This window comes from Polistes dominula, unplaced genomic scaffold (genome assembly GCF_049000335.1).
Source record: "Polistes dominula isolate Pdom_NZ unplaced genomic scaffold, Pdom_raw_medaka contig_82, whole genome shotgun sequence".
NCBI classification, from domain to species: domain Eukaryota; kingdom Metazoa; phylum Arthropoda; class Insecta; order Hymenoptera; family Vespidae; genus Polistes; species Polistes dominula.
In genome coordinates, this window is record NW_028301046.1 from 2,685,655 (window position 1) to 2,709,996 (window position 24,342).

General features: G+C 33.5%; 1 long non-coding RNA gene across 5 annotated transcripts in view; it reads right to left on the minus strand.

The window, feature by feature from the left end:
- Window positions 1-6,785, minus strand: part of LOC107074564 (uncharacterized) — a 53,008-nt gene extending 46,223 nt beyond the window's left edge. For 3 of the 5 annotated variants that reach the window (XR_016177478.1, XR_016177479.1, XR_016177477.1), the window contains exon 1: window positions 3,508-6,785. This is a non-coding gene — a long non-coding RNA (uncharacterized LOC107074564). Of the gene's footprint in view, window positions 1-3,280; window positions 3,370-3,507 lie in introns of all 5 variants that reach the window. The other 2 variants (XR_016177475.1, XR_016177473.1) reach the window with 2 other exon arrangements.
- Window positions 6,786-24,342: the final 17,557 nt, after the last annotated feature.

A 24,342-nucleotide genomic window follows, 5' to 3' on the forward strand; every position in this document is an offset into this window, starting at 1 on the left:
AATGCAGAATATCAGGTGTAGGATGATTGTAAGATTTATTTATTATAATATTATTATTATAATATTGTTAGCACATTCAAAAATTATTTTACGTTTTATTGATATATGATACATAACATATTACACAGTAAGCAAGTTTTCAATTTGAAGAAATGAGACGAGTTGCTTATGATAACTAGGCTCTTTTACAAGGGTCGTTCACGAAGGTCTTTTACAAGGCTAAATTTTTTTAGTAACATATCTAGTTATAGTCTTTAGTTAATGTAATTGTGGTAATAACAATCTTACAAATAGGGAACATGTTTTATCATATCTTGCACAATAAAATTATATTGTAATATTTTCTTGTTAAGCAGTTTCAAAAATTAATGTAAATATAATATCTTTATTATTTAATTAATAATAATATAATTATATATATATAATAAATAAAATAATATATAATATATATTATATTTATTCATTATAATATATGATTTTATAATATATGATTTAATTTATATAATTAATTTTCAATATAAATATTATTGCAATAATGCAACAATGATTAATATTTTCTTTTTTAATGTACAGTAAAAATTCTATTCGTTTTTTAGTTGAATTACATTACATTTTACAATTGCTTACTATTTAACATCTATTATTATATTTTCGTATAGATCGTCAATTATTATTATTTGACCATTTTACTCGAAGTAATATGAAAGTTCTACTCGAGGTGTTCTTGCAGCTTTGTTCTAATATTCGACCGCTAAACTAAAACGTGTTTAGAACGCATCGAGAGTGTGAGAGAGAGAGAGAGAGAGAGAGAGAGAGAGAGTCAAGTGGCTAGAGTCCCTGAAAGCCAACCAGACGATGCAACGCGGAAAGCATTCTCGTGCTTTGTGTTTTCTCGTATTAAATGCGAACAAACTATTCGCGTGGTTAGCGAGTAACACGAGATAATGCATAGTTATCGAGTTTTCCTTTACTCTTCCTCTCTCTCCTACTCTCTATTCAGTTATCCTTGAAATCCTCTGACGAATTTCACCGAATATTTACATAGAATAGCTAGTAGATCCTGTTCACACGATCCTGACTGATGTGAGATAGGTCTACTTCAAGGATGAGACCCTTGTCCACTCTACTAAAAAATCGAGGGAAATCATGTTCAACCCTACACAATTCTACTCACAAACTGTCACATCACTTTTACACCACTTTCTATCCAATTCATCAACATGTCTGATAAGTATGTCATTATAATGGTAAATCTTTTCAAATTGAAATGAAAATTGTAAGAATTGGAGAATATTAGAGTCTATTTTCAAATGATGTTTATTTGATGATGATGATAATGATGATGATGATGATTAATTTATATACAAACAATGATTTACGATTATACAGAATGAAACGACGTGATCATTCAATTATCATTTACACGTGTACTTTTTTAATGTATTTTTTGTTCTAAATTAATTTCACGAATTGTGCTCGTCCAATTAGTTTTTAAATTGAAAAGAACAACCTTAAAAGAGGATCGTTGAATTGGTCTAGTACGTTAATCGTAAGAGAATATAACGCGAGACGGTGTGCCGTAATTCGCGGCAAAATGCCTTCATCGTCTCAAATGCTATCTGAGAGTTTCGAATTGGTGTGCGCCGACGCAATTAAATCCTCGAGCGGCTAATTTGAGCCTCCACCTCTTCCTCCTCGTTCTCCTCCTCGTTCTCCTCCTCGTTATCGTCCTTGGCGTTGGCAGCAACGGCGGCGAATGAGGATTAGAAAGGGAAGGGAAGGGAAAGGTAAGGGAATAGGACACGATAGTGGGTGGGACGAGTTTGGTCGGCTTAATTGAACTGTATAGACCTAACGACGTAATTGCTAAGACGATTTAGAATACGTAAACGAGAGTATATGTGGCTTCCAGCTACCAAACGACTACTACTACTACTACTACTACTACCAACTCAGAAAAAACTTAGGAAAAGAGTTAAAGGGTGAAAAAAATAAAAAAAGGAATCGAGTTGATTGACGATATGAGAGGTTTTGACTTGAATTAATTCGTTAACTAGCATAAGAATTCTTGTCGTTCAATTACGTAGACTAATCTTCATCGTTATTATTGATAATTTGTTTTAAACAAGGTTATTTGCAATAATTGTGTGTGTAATTAGCGACACGTACGATAGTATGAGATTTTACAAGTGTTTAATTGATCTCTCTATCTTTCCTATCGTATAGAAAATATTTTTAGTAGAGTATTGAGAACGCAAATAAAAAAAAGGAAAACAAAAAAAGAAAAACACGTTTGATGTGTGCGATGTTATCGAGAAAGCGATATCTCTTTCGTGAAAACGATGAAAGCATTTATTTACGAAGAGTAATGTGTATCGTTCGATCAAAGCAGCAGACTTTCTCCTACGTATATATACGGGCCAGCATTACTTATCGACCGCGTAAAAGCTCCTTCGATTTCACCTCGAAAAATATTCAAATGAGAGTTTCCACAAAGGAAATCCCATTTCTAAAGAAATGTTGCTAACGCTATCTTAGAGATTGTGAGAAAGAATTACAACTGAGAAAGAGAGAGATTTCTTCTCTATGTATCTTCTTTATTCTCTTTTAGTATTTTTCTTTTTTTTTTTTTTTTCTTCAATTTACAAGAAGAGAGAGGACAAGTTTAACCGGAGGACATCGATTTTTTTTTTCTAATTCTACACAAGTTGTGTTGGTAGAGGGTAGACTACGTACGTTATCGAGAAAACGAAGGGAGAGATTTAACGTGAATTATTGTATATCAGTTCGTTTAATGTTAAATGATAAAATAAAAATGTGTAAAGTTTAATTAAAGAAAAGAAAAATTATATTTTAATTGTTTGAAAAGTTTATAGTCTAATTTAGGGTAGGAAAATCCAAAATTTTTTAATCATTCATGTGTGGTATATCTTTATAATAATTTTTTTCTTCCTTTTTGAATTAAAATTAATATATATATATATATATATATATATATATATATATATATATATAATAATATAAAATAATAATATAATTAATTTATTAAAATTATAAATTTAATTTTTTTATTATAATATAATTAATAAAATATAAAAATGTATTTTTTTTTAATGGTTAAATATTGAGTTTTACTACTTACATAATGTTAAATTCTAATAATCAATTACAACTATGTAAAATATAAAAAAAATTAATATACCGTCAACTGGACTCTTTCTTTGTTAATTATAAAAAAGAAAAATTAGAAATGTATAATTATAATTAACAAAATAATTACATTACTTTCTTAAGGTTTGTTCAAAATTGATTACCAAAGATGTGAGACATCGGTAGAATCGTTAATAGTACTGTATAAGTTAATGGGAACTGTAAAGAATCAGAGTGAAAAGAAAAATAGTTTTTAAAGGGATTAATAGGTCATGTGTTCAACGATTTGGGGTAAATTCAGACCGGATCAAACATAACCAAGGGATTATCGTTAGACTTTTGTAATAAGTACGTTACCTTGTTCTTGTCCACGAAAGGGCCATGATGATCCTAGTTCTATGATGAACCAACCCTTCGATCTCTTTCTCTTTTCTCGAGGGTTGAAACTTTTTCGCACGATGTATCACTTCGGCATCGAAACGACTTTTGGGGGCTTACGGACCTTCGACGATTGAACGAACCTTCGTAGAAATCTCTCGATCGCCTTTGGAATTTATGTTTCGAGGGTAGAAAGATCACAGGGGGTTAAGAAGTTGAAAAGCCCTTTAAGATAATCACTATATACGTAGGATGTTTTTTAACGACTGTAGACCAAAAAGATAAAGTATATATATATAGTAAGTAAGTAGGAAGGTAAAATAGAAGGACCGTCAACAACGTAAGCTCACGATCATCTTAGTGTAATACCTTTGACGCATTGCGCTGCAAGCACAACCCTCACGAGGGCTGTTCTCTTCTTTTCCCTTTTACAAAAATAACTTCGACCTTTAACCTATTGTTATCTCGTACTACGGATTGATACGTTGTCCTTTTTTTTTTTTTTTAAACGTCCTACGATTTAACTTCGCATGACCATCTCTAAAAAAATAAAAAAAAATTCAAAATCGAGCGTGGAAAAAGAGTGCCAATAAATGTGATCAATTTTTAAAGGGTAGTAGTTGTCGTTGAAAAATTCAGTAAAAAAAGATGTCAGCTAACGTTTCCACGGAAACGAGTATATCGAACGTTCCTATTCTCTTTTTATTTTATTTTTTGTTTGTTATTTTATCGAATAAAAAATGATTCGAAAAACAGATAGGAGGAAATGATTCTACTTTTAGATCAAACAAATCGATTCCAATAAAACGATTTCTCAAACGTTGACTATTAGAAGAATGGTTACGTTTATAAAAAGGGTTAAGAGTGAAAAATATGATTCGAGTATAAAAAATTAGATAAAGAATGATATGAGAAAAGGGAATAGGCAAGTAATAGTAGTAGAGAACAACTTAGCCCCGTTTGTTCGTTCTAAGTCAGTGCTCATTAGCAATGTAAGTCGTGTCGCGTATTTGGGTGCTTTCGCGAACGCGTACGGGGGCCTCTAACTTTGAACAATCCAGATAGAGGAAGCCGTTATTTCACTACTTACAAGCCATTACCGCGTATTCTATGATTCCACTTCGTACTTACATATCTGTCTACCTACCCAACCCTACCCTACCTAACCTTACCGATTATTATTTGCATAATTCGAAATGTTCGCCCGATACGAAAGAGAATTTGATCGTTCACGCGAACAAAAGTGATATATGGTGTTTCCTTTTTTATTAAGAACGAAAATAATTCCTTTAAAATTGGTCAATGGTCAAATACATTCTTTACGATCGATACTCCTTTCAATTCTTTGGACGAGGGTATGGAGAAACGGGTTAAGAAATAAAATAAAAAAAAAAAAAAAGAAGAAGATGCGGAAGTCTCGCGCAAGGAATATACGTGGAATCACGTGTGATATCACGTCGATACCCATTCTCCGCAAAGACATCGTTACCTTTGGCTTCCGTGTCGGGAATACGTCGGCCTCGTTTCCGTGACGGGAATTCAAGTCCTTTTTTGTGAAGCTAGGACCATCCTCTACCTTTCTACCCTACCCACCCCCGTTTTTTTCTTTCTTTCTTGCTTCAGTCATTTTCTTCGTCAAAATATCCAAAGCGGATTTATCAGGACAGTAGTACTAACAATTTTACGCACGTGTCGAATCGTAGGGAACAACGAGAGAGAGAGAGAGAGAGAGAGAGAGAAAGAAAGAGAGAAAGAGAGAGAGTTACGTTTATAATTTGAAAAGTTTCTTTCCCTCGAAAGCAGGGGGAAGAAAACGGAACGAAAGGTGACGAAAGGTGAGTAAGGTTAATGGGACGGGACGAACAAAGAGAAAAGGGAGGGGTACTGGTAGAACTTGAAAAGACGAAAAGTCTTCGAACGAATAATTAGTACAAAGCGAGAAATAAGGTAGGGTGGTATGGAATTACGTCACCGGTTGTTGGCCCAATTTCTTCGAAGAATCGATGAGTGGCCAGTGAGCTAGACTTTCCAAAGGGGCTACTTTAAGGTCGTCGTTGTCGTAGTCGTAGTCGTAGTTCGTAGTCGTAGTCGTAGTCTTTCCTAAAATCTACGAAGCTTAATGACGATGGAAAGAAGTTACGATTTTTACCCAATCGTTACTTCGAAAACTTTCACGTTTCTTGGGATGATAAAAGAAAAAAAAGAGAGAGAGAGAGAGAGAGAGAAAGAAAAGAACTCTTTGAAATCTCGTTCGTAACGTAGGTTTATAAAAATTGTACCTTTATTCGGTCCTTTTCTTAATCTTCCTTCGAACAAAAAAAAAAAAAAACTAACCAAAGAATTCAAGTTTTTCCTATTTGGGAAAAACAAAATTTCTATAAAATAGGCAACTCTGATTGTGACAATAAATTGTACAAAAAGTAAAATGAAGATATATGTTATTTTATTATTCGATTAAAAGAAAACATATTTTGTATATTTCGATTCATTGCTAGAATGATTGCATTGACATGGTGTGGATGCTTTTGTCGATTCATTCGATTAATACGAAGTATAAAAAAGAGAGAAAGAATTTAAATTAAACGAATAAATAAAAAGTTTTTAATAGTATTAGAGAAAAGCACGCGCCTGGCAATTTACGAATAATGATCGTAAACTTTGTTGTATCGTTTATCGATCGATAAAAAGTGATTAATTTAAATATCGACACGATTACTCGAGTTCCATGAGAACATTTTCAAATTACAACAAAAATTTCATTCTAATTTAAATAAATAGATTTAATCGGATATTTTTAATTGTATAAGATATTAATTTGTTTTATTTATAGAAAATAGACAAGTCAAGTGATTCCTGTTAGACGTGAAAGAAAGAAAATGGTATCAAACGTTAAATAAAATATGTCATAATGGTTTTTATTAAAGTCACGTGATAGATATCTCGTAGCTATTTTAAAAAATCGTTCTCGCGTATAAAAATATCCTTTGCTGATAATGCCTTATCGTGTAAAAGGATAAGAATCGAACGCGAGTGGTTTCACGGAAGCTACAGAAAAGTTCCAGGAGTTTCAACGTCAACGAAATTCGCTTGTTCGATATATGCAAGTAGTAGGATAGCGACGAACTCGAAGAAAAATAATTCATGTTACGTTGCCAGTCAGAGTATCATCGTTTTCGAGAAAAGTACGCTTCTCTGATGTGTGTGAGAGAAAGAAAGAGAGAGAAAGAAAATCTTTTATTCGATTTTTCAAATTCCGTATAACAATATCGTATTCACCTCATAATTCTCTTCTCCGTTTCCAGTACTCTAAATATTCCAATGACCTTTATTATATTTTTCTTTCCCTCTTGAAATATATATATATATATATATATATATATATATATATATATATATATATATATATTATTCTTCCCTTTTTTTCTCCCCCTCTGACTATCATCTTCATTTATTTATCGACTAGCTTCCATCTTACAACGCCTAACTAATATTTCATAAGCGATCAGAGAAAGGTTTGTTGTATTGTCCCTTTTTTCCGTTGTTAAGCACGAATTCGTAGGAAAATTTATTCCCTCAAGCGATTCGCTAACACATGGGAGATACGAGCGAAATGAAATTGGAGAGAGAGAGAGAGAGAGAGAGAGAGAGAAAGAGAACAAAAAAAAAACGAAAAGAAAAAGAAACGACTGGATGCGGCAAAGAATACATTGTGGCACAAGAAGGTGAACACTATAACAACCTACTACGTTTCGCGTGACCTCGCTTAAAATTACGCGCGTTTTAAACGTAAGTGTAATTACTTTACTAAACTGCTAATTAATTTGACCATTTTACCCATACTCCCCCCCTCCCCCACTTAGAGCAATCGCAATTATCGACATTTTCGTTATTTCATTGAAAATCCGTATTCTCTCTGTCGCTTTATTTCATTAAATCAGGTATCGTTAGGCAAATATTGAAAATAACTCGATATACTACTTGCCGATGTATAGAATTTCAATATCCATTTATCTCTTTTTCTTTCTATCTATACGATTGGATCATTTGCTCAACGATTATCGAATATAATTCATTATAAATATATGAGGATAATATATTATATTTGTATAATTTTTTAACTTCCAATTAGTCCACTATCACAATTATCGGCACGTATACATATTTAAACTATATATTTTTTTGGGATTTATTATTTGGAGGTTATCTAAGTCTCTATGTTCTGTAAGAATTCAATAGATGGCTCTGTATTACAATTCAATTATTTCACGTTTTCTTCAGAATTACATATGACATAATTAACCTTACTTTTTCTATTTTTTCGAATGTACTATTATTTTATGTATTCCATTTTAATGGTAGTATTATTTTGTATGTTATTCAAATTATATTAAATCAACATTTTATAACAAAAAATCCTAGTATATTTACGAGAGACTCGATTTTTATCGATGCTTTTATTTCAAATGATCGTTCTCGATTATCCATTTGAAAAAGAAAGAAAACAAGAGGTGCAAGAGAGAGAGAGAAGAAAGAGCGCAAGAGGCAAGAGGGAAAAAAAAGAAAAAGAATCAACGCATACGTTGAAACGATTCTCGACGAATTTGGAACGGATAGGCAAACGTTTGCCGCGGCCGGTATTGCGTTCGAATCGCGATCCCAGCAGCATTGTTTCTACTCTTTCGTAATGACTGTCGATCGATTTTCTGGTTCATTGAACCGATTCTTGAACGCTTCGAATGGAAAGACATATGCTAGAGATAGACGTATGCATACATAGGGTTTTGTACGAGATGCTTGCCTATGAAACGGAGATGCAAAAGTCCGCGCGAATTTTAGCAGAAAATTTGTCTTTCCTTTTATAACGCGCGATCAATTCTGAAAAGTAAATTGGAACGATTGAACTATTGATATATAGCGAATTGAAATGAGAATAACTTATTGCAGTTTGTAGATTAAAAATTTCTATAGGTTTGCACATGAAGATTTTTTTAAATACAAACTTAAGTAAAAAATATTATATTAAGGGTAATAAATATAGTTAATATAATGGCAACACAATTAAAATTAAAACCTTAATAGTTCTGACTTACAAAATATTTTTAAAAAAATACGAAATCTCATTTTTGTGTGTGTGTGTAAAAGCCCCTCCCCCCCCCCTCCCTCACAAATTAAAATCGCAAATTTTTTAAAGGCGAGAAGAACGAGCATGGAAATCTCTTACCGTTTTTGTTGATATTACAAATACCAATGTTGAAATATTCCGACGCGTAATAATGACGACGATTATGGTCCACCTTTTTCAGTTTTTCGCATTTTCGTTTAGGAAACGTAAGAGAAATCGTAATCGGTCCAGAGAGAGGTTTATTCAACTCCGAAATCGAAACGATTACGGTAGAAGAAGTGTTAGGGTGCTTTTCTTTTGAAATTAGCTGCCTTTACACCGACATAATGGTCGTTCGACGAGATGCAAAAGAGGATTAACTTAATCGCTCGTTTATTCCTACCGAATCGTGAAACTTTCCAAATACGATCTAGCGGCTCCACAGTTTTGCCTTTTCTTTTTTCCTTTTATACTCCCATAGCTGCACGTTCCTATTATTTACAATGACTATCCTATAACGATTATTCCTAGTTTTGAAAAAAAACAAAAAAGAAGAAGAAGAAGGAAACCTTGTTAACAAAATAAAAACAAAAAAAGTATCGAAAAACAAATTGAGACTAAATAAACCATAAAATGGAATAGTCGAAAACCGAGATATTCACGGAGATGACCGTAATTAATCTCAAACGATTTGCGTGACTTTCTTGTCAGTTTGACTTCGAGCTTTTATCGCGAGTTTTTCATTCCACTACCCCAACGTCTGTTGTTAGTACGACGGTTGTACTTTTCTATGCTTAGTTCGTGCGTCCTACTTTATGACTTTCCTGTGTACTTTTCCGGAACGTTCACTTCTCTTTCTTTCTCTCTCTCTCTCTTTTTTTTTCCTCTTCCTCTTTTTAGGTGCCACCCGAGTTGGGACCTTTGGTCGGTTCATTCTTTCCTACAATACAATTTTTACCTACTGCATACGCTTTTTCGAAATGCACACGTAGTAGTAATTTCAGGACTAGTATTTACCTTATGTTAGACGACTACGTTCTTCACTCTCCTTGTCCAACCATCGTCGTTTCTTCCATACATAACGATCCATGTATGTACTTGTATGCGCGCTCGCGCATCCACGAGAACGTGTTTTATATATTTGATGTATTTTCGGTCAACCGTATGGCCTACATTCTTGATTCGTAGACACTCTTAGAAATAATATCCCTTGAATCATTTATTATTATTATTATTATTATTATTATTATTGTATTTATATTTTCAACATTTTTCATAAGTAATAGTTTTAAATGAAAAAAATATATATATATAATCATCTCTCGTCGAGTATAAATATTTGATTCGTTTCTCTTTTTTTATTTACATCCTTGTAAATGTAATTTCATTCCGTGAGAAGAAGAAGATACGAAGGAAATACGAAGGAACAAAACAATGTCCGAAATTGTAAAGATCGACTATGTGAGAGAAAAAAGAAAATGTCAACGCGTTTTAACGAGTTTTCGCGAATCGTCCATCTCTTCGCGTTATTTACTCCCGTTGGAAAGCTTAAGGGAGATCTCTTTATCGCTTTCTCGTCTCGCTAACGATCCCGTACCATCACATAATCCTACCATGGCTTAATGTTTATCGCCGTTTGGATTCTCGATGGTTCTTTCAAAAGCCTCTCTCCTTACTCGATTTGTCAATTTAATGTTACATTTAGGTAACTCTCGCTAACGTTCTTCTTCCTACTTTCTGCCACACACGTTTTTGATCGTAAATAAAATACAGATAACAGTAAAGTATATGTATATATCTTCTTTATATAGACAAATTCAGTGTCACGTGGTTAGTTTCCAATGAACTTCGCAATTACTGAACCAAACTTAATGAAATTTGTTTTATTTCGTGTGATTTTGTTGTTGAGATTATTTTTTATTTTTTATTAGAAATTTAAGGAGTATTTTGAGGTTATCTAAGTCTTTAGGTACTGTAAGAATTCAATAGATGGCACTGTATTACAATTCAATTATTTCAATATATTCACGTCCTAAGTTTTTTCAGGTTGGCCTAACCTTGTTTTTTATATTTCATAATTTACTAAATAGTTTAGAATTATATTAAATCAACATTTTATAACAAAACCATATATATATAAATGTATGTATAAATAACTTCATTCACGAGTTTTAGGTTGAAATTTAAAAAATAAGTGCTCCATTCTTTTCTAATTTTAAAAAGTTGAATTGTTTCTTTGCTTATTTTATCTCCTTCATATCGTATCTCTTATAGGGGATTGAATATTTTTCAATATTCTTTTTTTTTTTTTTGTAATATTTTTAATCGATAAGTAGAGAGGCTCCTTCTCCTTCTCTCTCTCTCTCTCTTTCGCATTATTCAATATTTCCGAGAAAACTTTATTGAAAAGACGACGTAAACAAGAATACAATAGATAAAGTAAAGTTGTATCGTTGGCTTTGCACATATGCGATTAGCAACCCTGTTTTCTTAGAGTATCACAACAAATATTTAAACGAGACATTCTCCATATTCGTGCATAAATCTTTTGTCTACTTTATCACCAAAATGACATAAAGTTTTCCCATTGTCAATGCAAACTAATGAAGAAAACTTGACGATAGTTCATTTGTCTTTGTCAAATTAAAATATACGAACGAATTATATAATTGAATTTTCGATGAATTTTCTATTTCTTTGAAATACCGTGAATACCAATAAAACAGATATAAACGAAATACAAATATTATTATCGATCATTTAATCCTGGCAAATAATTCTCGATAAAATTCATTATATATTGAAAATGGGATTATCTTCTCTTTATAACTTTATTCAAAAGGAACGTAGTAGACGATAAATGGCAGTATCTTGCTCGAGTACGATGCTCTAGAAAATACGAACGAACGAACGAACGAACGAACGAACGAACGAATGAACGAATGAACGAATTGATAAGCATCGAACGATGAATGCTCGAATTGCACGATCATACGATACAGACGTATTGAAATTCAACTAACAACGAATATGTATTATTGCAACGAGGTAAAAAATTGTATTTCTTCTTTGCCTTATGCCATTGTTATTATTTCTTTTGTTGAAATAAAACGAATAAAATGTTTCAAACTCGATACATTTCGATATGCTGCAGTAACGAACAAAACGTAAAATATTTTAGAAAAAGAAAACAATGAAAATACTTGACACGCGTGTGAACAAACATATGTGGAAAGAAAAAAGTAATTGGATAATATAAACATTGTAGTTTTACAAAATTTATTCGTCATTACGAATTTTGTTGGGCTGCTTGGTGCATGTAAAACCATAAGCGTTGACAGCTAAGTAGAATGCACGTCTGTCGGGGGGTTTTTTTTTTGCAATGATTTTCCTTGACAGTATCTGTGATCGTATACCATTACGATAGTTCGTTGTTAAACGATGCTCGTCGAATATAAACGAGATTTATATTTCCATAGTTTTCTCTTAAGCGTGGAAGATGAGAAAGAGAGTAAGGAAAGATAAAGGAAGATTTTACTAAACGAACCATTTTTTATTTCTATCGCGTTCATCTTTGCATCTTAATCGTGTCTCTTTACTCTAACAAGAAAAAAAAAATTCGAAACGTTGAAGTATCTATTCGATCACTTTTTATAGTTTTTTTTTTTTTTTTTTTTTTTTCATATAATGAATTAAGAATATCTTAAATACAATTTACAGATTATCTTATAATTTCCTCATTGTCAATTTAAATTACTTTACTAAATGAGATTGACATTTCGGTGTCAACAATTTAACAGAAAAGTTTTAATAAAAATTTCCGCTATCTTTAGTAAACCATAATCACAATGTAGGTATTATCGTTTTACGTAAGACCAAGTGTATATTCTTTCCTAAAGAAAAGAAATGAAAGAAAAAAGCATCTCTGTAAAATGTAAAAATTGTCTGAGCGTATAACAGCGACCATTTTTCTTTGTCCCAAAACGATTAATCCGAAGCATTAAGTTAAAAATCGCATGCATCTTTTTGCAGGTACATTAAAACGCATATTTAATAATAGGAACCTACGAGACATTTTTCTTACTCAAACGTTTTAGTTTATTTTAGGATAAATTGAAGTAAGAGGTATAAAAGAAAGAAAGGATGAGATGAAATTTATTAAAAGGGAACACGTTTAAAAAATTCATTTTTCTCATTTATATGTTAAACCATTAGATCGACATTGGTTTTTTTTTTTTTTTTTTTTTTTTTTATTCGAATCTTAATGCGGTTCATAATAATAATAATTAGAAATACTCAAGAGAAAGAGAAAAAACGATGATGTTGTATCGATCGTACAAAAATAGCATTTGAAACGAGAGACAATTAAAAGACTTATCAGGGAATAAAATATAAATAATAAAAAGTACGTAGATTTGAAGTAACATTATAGGACAATGTAACCTAACTCATGTGACCCAACGATGTTACCCAACTATGTAACTCGACATGAAGAAAAAGCATAATCACCGAAGCAAAAGAGAAGAAGGAAGGAAGCGATCTTCGTAAAAAGTTAATCCGCGGAGTACCTTGGAGAATTTAGTCGTAGGAAGCTTTGGTTCCTCATCGCTAATCGTTTATCCTGCCTCAAGGGAGAAATCTCGGTTTAAGAGGAAATGGATTACCGAAAGTCCCCCTTTGAGTTCAATCCCGGACTAAATTCGATAACGCGTCTATTAGCGGAACGATAAGGGACGATTTTAGCGAGATAATCGTTTCTACGGACTTGTAACCTCACCCCCACCCCCACCACCACCCACACCCCCAAGAATATATACGGATTGTTCGTGCACGGAATCGCGACGATTTAAAATAAACGCTGACTGACCCGCTCTAATACTTATCTCTTATTTATACGACTATACCATTTTGTTTTCGAATTGGAAACTAACCGAATAGAACATACTTATTCCTTTCTCCCTTCAATCATTTAATCTAACTCATTTTTAATTAAACTCGAATTCTAGATAAAAATATACATATATATTGGTTTCTAATGAATTTCAAAACTACTGAATCCCGATCTTAACGAAATTTATTTTAATTTGTGTGATTTATTTCAACTTAACATATAGAATAGTTTGTATCGCGATTTTTTTTTATTTTTTATCGTTAATTTAAGGATTTATTATTTTGAGGTTATCCAAGTCTCTAAGTTCTGTAAGTTTTCAATAGACAGCACTGTATTACAATTCAATTCTTTACATATGACATAACTAACTTTACTTTTTATATTTTTTCGTGTATTATTATAATTTACTAAATAGTTTAATAATTATATTAAATCAACGTCTTATAACAAAGCCACAGTAAAGTGTTTCCGAAGAATCCTGGATAAAAAAGATTCGATATTTCGAATAGTGTTCTTGAAAAGTTATAAGTCACGTTGAAATGCATGAGAAAAAGAAGAAGAAGAAGATGAAGGGTGGTTTGATCGTCTCGTTCTACAAGCCCTTTTTCGAACTTTTTTGACCATTGTCCGCGTAAACGATATCTAGAATTCGAGGGTGGATTTAAGGATGGATTCTCGAGGGTCGACTCAAGGATCGGCTCGAGGGGAAAACCATATAACGGGAAGTTCCAAAGCTATTTTTCCACTCCAATCCTCAGATAAATTCTATCATGCGATCATTCGCGAAACTATCAAAGACGGGATAAACGTAGTTGGAAAGCACCCTTATCGAGTGCGTGGTACCCTTCCTGTTTCCCGTCTGTATTATCAAACTTGTGTGTAACACCCTATGATAGAAAAGGTGGACCTATAAAACGATTTTAGTATTACTCTGAAAGATTTCGACAAAGATTTTCTCCGATTTCTGACTGTTGTTCACACTCATCGATGATTCTCATTCCTGAAAATCAAAAAACTATAATTTGGTTAACTTTTTTTAGTTCCTTTTTCAAGTGAAACTTCATCAATGGCAAAGATTTTTAGTGACACTCACTGTATGCATGAATCAATTGATTATTTTCCACGAGTTTCGTTTCTATCGAAGCTTTAAAGCAACGTGCATTGTTTTTCTCTCTCTCTTTACTTTTTTTTTATTCTATTTGTCTTATATTCTAAAGAATGAATTAATAGAGAAAGAAAGTTAAACGGAAGTTTGCATCTTGATTAAAAGCGTAATTTCCAAGTTTTGCAAGGGCTTTTCCCATGAAACGATAATTAATGATCCGTTCGGTTTTAAAGGACGTAGAAGGTATTCGCATAAATAACGAGGTTGTAAATTATAATGCGGTTTAAACGCGACTATATGCCCGTCCTGTTAACGTGTACCATCGTGGTTGTATCATGCATCAAGGGACATCGTATGGGGAATTTCGAGGCCAAATTAACGAACGATCGACATAATGTGTTATCGTCATCAAAATGTATTTCTTTTTTTTTTCTTTTAATCGTTTATTAATTCACCCTTACTCAGTAGACCACTTATTGCTGAGAATACATTTGTTTATTCTTTTTATTTATTCATTTTCTCATTTTCGATAGACCATGAAAATCCTTTAATGAAGCGTAATAATCGGTTCGTTAAGCATATATAAAGCCGAATTATATGGATATAATGATAACCAGAGATTGGAACGGATTCAATGATTTATCATTCCATTAAGATCGGTAAGTAGAGCAACCGTTAATTTGCTAAAATCCCACAATCAGCGGTGGTATTCGATAAACATACCAAAAGTAAAAGCACTTTGAAAGGACTTCGTTTTGGATTCCTTTCAATAACGAGAGATGGAAGGAAGGAAGGAAGGAAGGGGAATGGTCGAGGGTCGAAGTACCTTCAGCTATTACCGCAAGAGCGATTAACGATTGGGTCGTGCGAATCTAACAGCTGTCCCCACCCACTGAAACGACTCGGCTTATGCCCGAAATAATCTAATCCTTCCCTATTTCTTACCCAACTATCTAATATCCACCACCCCGTCTCATCGCAAATTCTACTTATCATTTGCTTCGTCCAGCAAATATCGAATTCTATCCGATATCGACCTAGATCTTAACTTTACCATCGTTATCTACCCATTAAATTCGTCTAACTAAGGATAACATAGTTGTGATCAAGGTTTTAAAGAATAAATAGAGTGATATGATGTGTTCATCGGATATGGACGTATTGTATTATGATGGATGGATAGATTTCTATCAATTATTATTCAAATTTATGAAAATATAATAAAAGATAGAAGAAGCTTTACGAAGCTTCTAGAAGAAAAAGCTGTAGACTGATTTATCTTTGGTGAGACGTCGACCTATCGTTGACACTTAAAGCTAGACGATGATAATCAGAATTTCTCTCTCAGCAACTCCATATCGAAGCTCGAGGCATCGTAAATGTGGTTCGGTTTACAATCGTACGTATAAAGCCATGACGCGAGTAGAAACGTAACATGTATGTGTTCAAATACATTTATGATCAGTCTTGTATGCTCAGATTTGATTACACACATGTTTAAATAGATATCTGTACATATATATAGTATGTATATGTCATATATCCTAGCAAAAAAATATTCGAAACTCACATTTTCAACATATTTGATTGATATCGATTCAATTAATTTAAAATGATAAAATATTTGAATAAATTCAATTTAGAAGTTCTTTTTCATTCCTTTACAACATAATACGATTAAACCGTCAAGTATACAGACAAATCGGATAGCCGGTAGCAGCTTACTTATCACGATGAAACGAGGTTTTCGAAAGAAAGAGAATTCTAACGTTTTAACGTGATCGATTCCTTTTATACACGCGGGCCTGAGAGATTGAACGCCGTGCTTTCCATTCGCGTATCCTTCAGGATCATGATGTTCAATCCGAGTATCGGATTTCTACTCCTCTCGAGAAAGAAACTATAGCTTTAGTAACCCACCCTCAACTACCTTGCACCACTCTCTACTTTTGTTCGCAAATCCTTCCAATAACAACAACAAAAAACAACCCTCACCACAGTTTTCGCGTTATTCTTATGAAAAGAAAAATGTATGTTTTCCTATAGTAACAATATCTTTCAATAATATATATAGATATATATATCGTGAGTAAAGAACGCGTAAAGTTTAATCGAATCGTTCGATTGAACTTGGTTGTCATAGGAATGTGCATTCGGTGCAAATAGAGATCTCGGACGTTCGAGAATCGTTGTTTGATTCGATTTGCTTTCCGCGATCGCTAACCACTGTAATTCGAGACGAACATCGGTATTTCGATGGGTGCTTTCGACCGGATTCAAATATTCACCAAGCAATTTCATCGTGAAGCTAATTCCGTGCAAACGGGGATTCCTACGTACATGTGTATATTACTAAAGCGTGTAAACCGTCGTCGCAGAAACATACGTTGGGGTTTGGCTTTGAGAAACTACCCTCTTCGAATATGTATATTTATGTGCGAAAATATAATAGAAATAGAGACAAGTTAAATATACTTGTTGTTGAATAATCAAGTTGTAACATTTGACCAATATTTTTAATTCAAACGATATTGTTCTATGTTTATTTAAATACAATTAGATATTTTGTCGTACACATCAATTAGAATTATTTATAAACGATATGTGTCTAATCAAGTTACAGTTAGGTTGAGAAAAAATTTTGGAAGAATAATAATCGTAATTCTAGCACACTCGGTAGGACTAGTTTCATTGCAGCGTTAACAACACGAAAACCCGCACCCCCATCCCACCCCCGTTTTACATTATTCAGTAGATCCAAGAGAGAACGTTTCGAACGTTGCTCCGTACGTTGGTCGTCTCCGTTTTTCGAGCTTCGAGGATAAGTGTTCTTGGAGTTAGGAAGTAGTATCGGCAGGTATTATCATAGAATTCGATCTACGACGGGTACCGGTAGCTCTCGAGATAAAAGGTGGGGAGATGGAGGGTTGGGAGTAAATCGATCTCATCGAAGGTAAATTATTATCGCTGGCTTAAGAGAAATAAAAGTAGACGAAAGAAATAAGGGAGAGACACTCATACACAGGAGAAATTCATCCCCTATGTGTTCTATGTACATTTTATATCCCCTTCCTACTACTAGGAGTTTAAAACCTTGCCCTTATCGACGTTTACATCTCGAGATCTTGCGATTAATCATGGCGTAGACGACTACGCTATCAAATTTACCTGCTTTCTTCACCCTTCCTCTTTTTTTCTGCTTTCATAAGAAAAAAAAAAGTTTACGCGGCTCCGTAGATAGGCGCGAACGTAGAAAAAGAAAGAAAGAAGGAAGGAAGGAAGGAAGGAATGAAAAGAGACCGAACTCATGGTAAAAGGTTAGGGTAACGAGAGGTGAACGAGAGGGTGAATGTGTAGAGAGGGGGGTGGCAACGTGGTAAACGCACGACCTCGCGCGGTAATTACACGATATACATTACCGTCTACCGTCGTTACTTTTAAACAAGTATATTTGTATGCGTGTGCGTGTGTGTTACACGTTAGTCTACACGCATGAGTTATGGACGAAGGAATCATAATGATGATGATGATGATGATGATGATGACGAGGATTCTCTAAAAAAAGAGGAAGTGTAAACGGGAGAAAGAGAAAAACTCTATATGGTGGTTCCCTGAGCATGTTTTTGCATTAAATCTTCCTATAGCTGTAAAAGTCAAAGAGAGAAAGAGAGAGAGAGAGAAAGAGTGGTCTCTCACATTTCTTTCTTTTTTTTCAACGAAATGTTGTAAAAAATGTAATACATAAATTCAAGAATTAGTACAAAATTAGTGAATGAAGAAAAAAAAAGAATAGTAAACGATTTGAGACGATAATTTCGAATTAAAAATGAAATTTCTTATATGGTTTCCAATTATGGTCAAACTAATTCCCTGTGCTTATCAGCGAGCGTCAAATGGTATAGAAAAAAAAAATAGAAAAAAAGAAGAAGAAGAAAGTAATCCTCTTCGAATGAAACAATAAAAACGATAACGCAGACGATGAGAAGTACAATGGTGTTAAGGAGTAAGGACTAAGTACTGACAGACGGACGGCAGTGTCGGATAATGGGAAGATCATTATTTTCACGAATAAGTCGTCGTCTTCTTGGTAGTCGTCTTGGTAGTCGTCTTCCTGGTCGTCGTCGTAGTCATCAACGTAGTCGTAACCGTAGTAGTCGCATCGTCGTCTTTGCCTAAGCGCGCCTTAATTAACATCTGCCCCAATTAAAATGATTCTACGAAGGTCTCCGTCAGCTGACTCTCTCAGTACTCTCTCTCTCTCTCAACGTTCTCATAGTTTTCTCTCTATCTATTTGTCTCTTTTTTCATCCCTCTTTTACTCTCACACACAAACAAACATATACTTTGTTTCAGTTCGTTTTCCTCAGCAGCCCTCTGCATCGTTCGTTTAGCCCTTTCTACTTTTCCATCCTAGTCAACAATCGCTCCGTAACAGTGACCCGATTGTTCCCTGTAAAAAAGACACGATAGTGACGTTTACAGACTGAAAAAAAAAAAATCAACTACAATGAAGATGGTCACGTATAAGCACCACTATGGCGGATTCATAAAAAAAAAAAAAAATGCAACAGCCATACAAACTTCCACGTACATGGTGGAAACCATGTATGAACCATTTTATGAAAAAAAAAAAAATCGAAGAAATAATAAGTATATTTCTTTTGTTTGACTAGAAACCTGGACCAAAATCTTTCGATATTATATATTTCTTTTTTTTTTTATTTCTTAAAAGACGAAACACATAGCGTCGTTTAAACTCGTTGAAATGGACATGGGAATTTCTCGAGGTCGAAGGAAAAGCTCGTTTTCCGCGTTATTTTCCTACAGATCCATTAACGATAATAGAAAAAGGATCCTCCTGTGATATTGTATAAGATTTTTTTTGTTTTTTTTTGTTTCTTTTTCTAATTTTCTCTTTCTCTCTTTCGCACTCTTTTTTTCTCATTTCCTCTCTTTATTATTCTTTAAGTTTTTTTGTCCCCAAAGAAAGAAGTCACTTTTTTTTTGCACTAAAAGATACGTATGTAGTTATCATTTATTCGTGAACTATATAATAAACGTAGAATTACAAAATCTATCTTCCAGTGGAAGAAGAAAAAGAAAAAAAGAATAAAAAAAAAAGCCAACAAATTCTTGGTAAGAAATTTGAAAGAAAGGAAATAAGAGAGCACAACGACTTATCACCTGTTCTTTTATTTCTCACGTCGGGACCGCAATATACAGTATATTCCAAGTACAATAAACGTATCTACCTTGTATATCTAATGTGTAAACGTATAACTTACATTTATAGGAATAACGATATCTATGTACATTCAAGTATATATGTATATACGTATATATATAGAGTAGATACATGTAAGCTCGTTCAGGAAGAAAACGCATGTTTCAGGGAGAACCATACATTATATTCGCGTAATAATTCCAACAACGGTTACTCGCGTTTATGCGCGTATGCTTTACCTTATCGTACCTTATTATCGGAAAATAAAATGAGATCTTTAAAAACGATATCAAGGTTATTATCTTCTCCATTTTTTTTTTTTTTAACCACAAAAGAGAATTTTGTATAATAGTATTCTCGAGTAATATCGCATTTGTAAATGTACTACTCCCTTTTATCTTTCTTCGCATATTTCATATTTTTTCACCCTCTATTTGCTTTTGAACGTAGTAGTCTGACTTATTACTATTTGCAATTGCTAATTATCTTAAGTGAAATTCAATGGCAAGGTAACGTTAAATGTGACAGCTGTTTAAAGTGACTCTGGTTATTCAACAGCAATGGCAAAAAATAAATTTGCCAATGGACAACGATCAAAGGATCAAAAGGAGCAACGAGAAGTTATTTCAAAGCACAGGATATATATATATATATATATTCACCCTTTAAGCAATTTACGAAAGGAAAAGGAAGGACTCTGGTTTCTCTTCGTAGATATAAAATACTTAGATGTTTTTTTTTTCACCCTATTTTACCTTCTTCTCGTTTATCCTCCTTTTCCGTTTAATCCACCTCTTGAAAATTATTCATTCCTTCCAGAAGGAAGGATGAATTTTTTCTTTTCTTTTCGTTTTTTTTCTTTTTTTTTTTTTTTTTGATGTTTCGATTTGTCAAAGGTATTAATTGTAAAAGGTAGAAATGTCCTTCGTTATGCGTCCCTTGTGCGCATGACAAACGACATCGATATGACGTGCTCACAAATGTCGCACGTTTCACTGAAAGAAAAAAAACAAAACCCCCTGTTTATTTTATGTGTTTTCACATAGACCCCCGTACAAATGAACTTTCCCAGGGTTGGAAAAGGTTAAGCGGAAATAAAAAGGGAAAAAAGAGATAACAGAGGGAGGAAATTAGGCGGATAAACAGAGATAGAGAGAGAGAGAGAGAGAGAGAGAGAGAGAGAATGAGAGACAAACGGGAAAGGAAAGGGCTGACACGAGAAGCGCATCAAAACTTTCATTTTTCCACGCGTTATCCAATTATCTCGAGTATTCACGTTAGTACTCCTACATACGTACGTCCTTAATTATTCGTCTCTGAAGTGGAGGAGTATCCCGTCATCATTGTACCATAAAAAAAATGTCTACCTACTTTTCTAACCAATGGGGATACGACATTTTAACGTCTTGCGAAATATAATCAAATATACGTATATATATTTATAATTTATAGAATATAATTCATATTGTCACTATTATATATATATAATATTATTTATTTATATATATATATATAATTAATTTGCAATAAAATATAAAAAAATATTTATGAGTGATAAAATATCATTTTCTATCTAAACTTGTCTATTTTTATATTTTAAATATGTGAAAAATAAAAAGTAACTCCGTTTTGAAAGTTTGTTATATTAAAAGGATCAAAATAAAATAAAATAAATAAATATAGTTAGTACCATGAAGGAGAGAGTGTATGGGTGCTAGTCCACTAGTTTTTATGGTCGCGATAAGAAAAGAAGATAATTCCCACAATATTGCACTTTATCATTTCCCCGGTGCTCCGTAAACGTTCTTTCAAACGCGGACATTTATTTCGAGGGTTTCCTCGAGTGCGTGTACGTAGGTGAAGTTATAAGATGGAGTGAGAGAGAGAGAGAGAGAGAGAGAGAGAGAGAGAGAGAGAAGAGAAAGGTAGGGGTAAAAAAGAAAAACGTTTTCCGGAATAGGAGCGTAAACGTCGCGCGCAGCTGCAAGAAGTGCATCAGACTGTTTCCTGTCTCGTCTCTGCAGTCGGAGTAGAATCTACTTGCAATTTCTTCTCTTCTTCAACCCCTCTCTTTTTAACTTTCTTTCTCAACTCGTTGAAAATTCTTTCGCCCATAGGAGAAAAACGTCTCCTCTCGATTGGTAACATAGCTGTGAATGCTGGAAACGTTTTCCTATATTTTTACTGTTCCATATACATATACATATATACATATATATATGTACATTTCCTACGAGTAGAATTTTGATGGTGGACGAATGGAGAAACACTTTTTTAGTCGTACGAAGCGTGTTACTTTACGAATAACTCGTTCGTACATTTATCTTTGTACGACAAATTTGCTTCCGTTAGAATGAGTAAGAATGAGAACGAAGGGCCCGTTTATTATTTTTATAATATCGCTAAACGATTCGACCAATTTTTTTTTCCCCCTAACATTACGAGCTGTTACACTTATCATGATGCGTTAGTTAAATCATTTTTCATCGAGCAATTCGCTCACGCCATATGCTCGTTATACTTTTAACAAAAGTAATGTTATAGGACACGCGCACGACTTTCTTTCCCTTATTAACGTGTTTTTTTCTTCTATATATATATATATCCCTAAATTAAAAGAGGCTCTTTATGAAAATGTACGAGCAATTATTGAAATTCGTGCTAAGGTCAAACGTATTTAACGTAATATATAAACGTATCTATTATATTGTATATATATATAATGTATAAATTGATTCTTATTTATTTATTATGAATTTGATTAATTATATAGATATATATATATATATAATATTATATAATGTATATTATATAATTATATAAATTATATCATTACCCATAAATATTGTTTTTGTTGCTTAATGGTGTCTTTGTTCCGATAAAGTGTCATTTTTTAATAATGAAACGTTAGAGAATTGTTCTCGTAAAGAGAAGCCAATTAATGAACAGGTTGAAGAGACGAGAAGTTTTGTTTCTACGTGAATCGATATACAAAGCATGAAAATACCGGGACAAACTACAAGTCTAAGATCGGAAGAGTGTACTTCGCGAAGTGTAATGAAGAAAATCACGAAGCAAAATAAGTTTTAGAGAAGTTTGGTTAACCTTGACCCCTTAAGTATCATATCGGCTAATGGTAAGGAATATTTAAAAATAGCTTTCATAAAATTTTACTTTTTTATTAATTAAGGACCCTGTAGGAGGGACGCGCCATGTATATTGCTAGGCTGAAAATGTGGGAGGACAGCTTCCGTTGCATCGCGCAGCCATGTTTATCTTTAGTATATATTAACGGCTGTGGTTAGTTGAATCATTCGCGCGCAATCACGTGACTACACGAGTTCCTGTTCCTTAGCAATGTACATGGTGGCGCATCCCTCTTATAGGGTCCCTTTTATTAATAAATTAATAGCGCATCTATAGGCAAGTAGCAGGTATTACAAAGTACTTGAAATAAACTCCTTGAACTAGGAACGACGGAACGAAACGACATTAATGTTGCAATTAATATAGATCAAATAAGATCGTAACTTTGCCCTTCCCATTTTTTTTCTTTCTTTCTTCTTTGATCGTAAAACACGCAAAAGAGGGAGCTAAGTAAAATAGAAAAAATTTACCCAACTTACTACGTACGTAACTCTTAGAAAGATTTCACAAGATAGAGAGAAAGAGAAAAAAAAAAGGAAAAGGAAAAGTGTGTACGATAAATCTTACAAGGGCGGAAGGAAAATGGCGTAAGTTGTATAGGAAGAGTAAACCCGTTTGATCACCGAGAAGAAAAGTTATGCAATTTAGCAAACGTTGGCACGAGACCATCGGCATCGTCCCTTCCCCCTTTTTTCGCCTCGAGCACTGACTACGACGATCCTCCCTCTTTTCCCGCATCAAAAAGTGTGGGGTTTTCTTCTTCTTACTGAAAATTCTGGGTTGAAGGGCTAACCGGTATCTTCTTCGATAAATGGTTCGTTTATTCGAATCTGAAGATCGTAGGAAATATTATCTCGGTGCACGGAAAAGCGTAACAGTCTTTCTTTGAAAATTGAAAGTGTTTCTTTTCTCATTATTCAATTTTATTCGATATAAAGTTTAACTTATTATTTTATCGCATCTTTGAGGCATCCCAGCCAACCTTTACTCTTTTGGATCTCTCTCTCGCTCTCTCTCTCTCTCTCTCTCTCTTTCTTTCTGCACTCCTTTATCATCTTCGATGAACGACGCTCTGTTAATTAATTTTGTATCGTGTTTTAGCGGTAGAAGCGGAAACTGGAATTTTCCAATTTTCAAAGAAAACCCACGAGTTCTCTCTCTCTCTCTCTCTCTCTCTCTCTCTCTCTCTCGACATAGCAAGCTCCGACGAAGTTGGCTGATTTTATCGGTGGTTTAAGCCTTTTGCAAAGTTATTCGATACGCCAACCATATTGAAACTGCTCTAGCTCTTTTATTGAGTCAACAAGGAAACCAATTGAATAATCGATACACTGTTGAAACAAAAT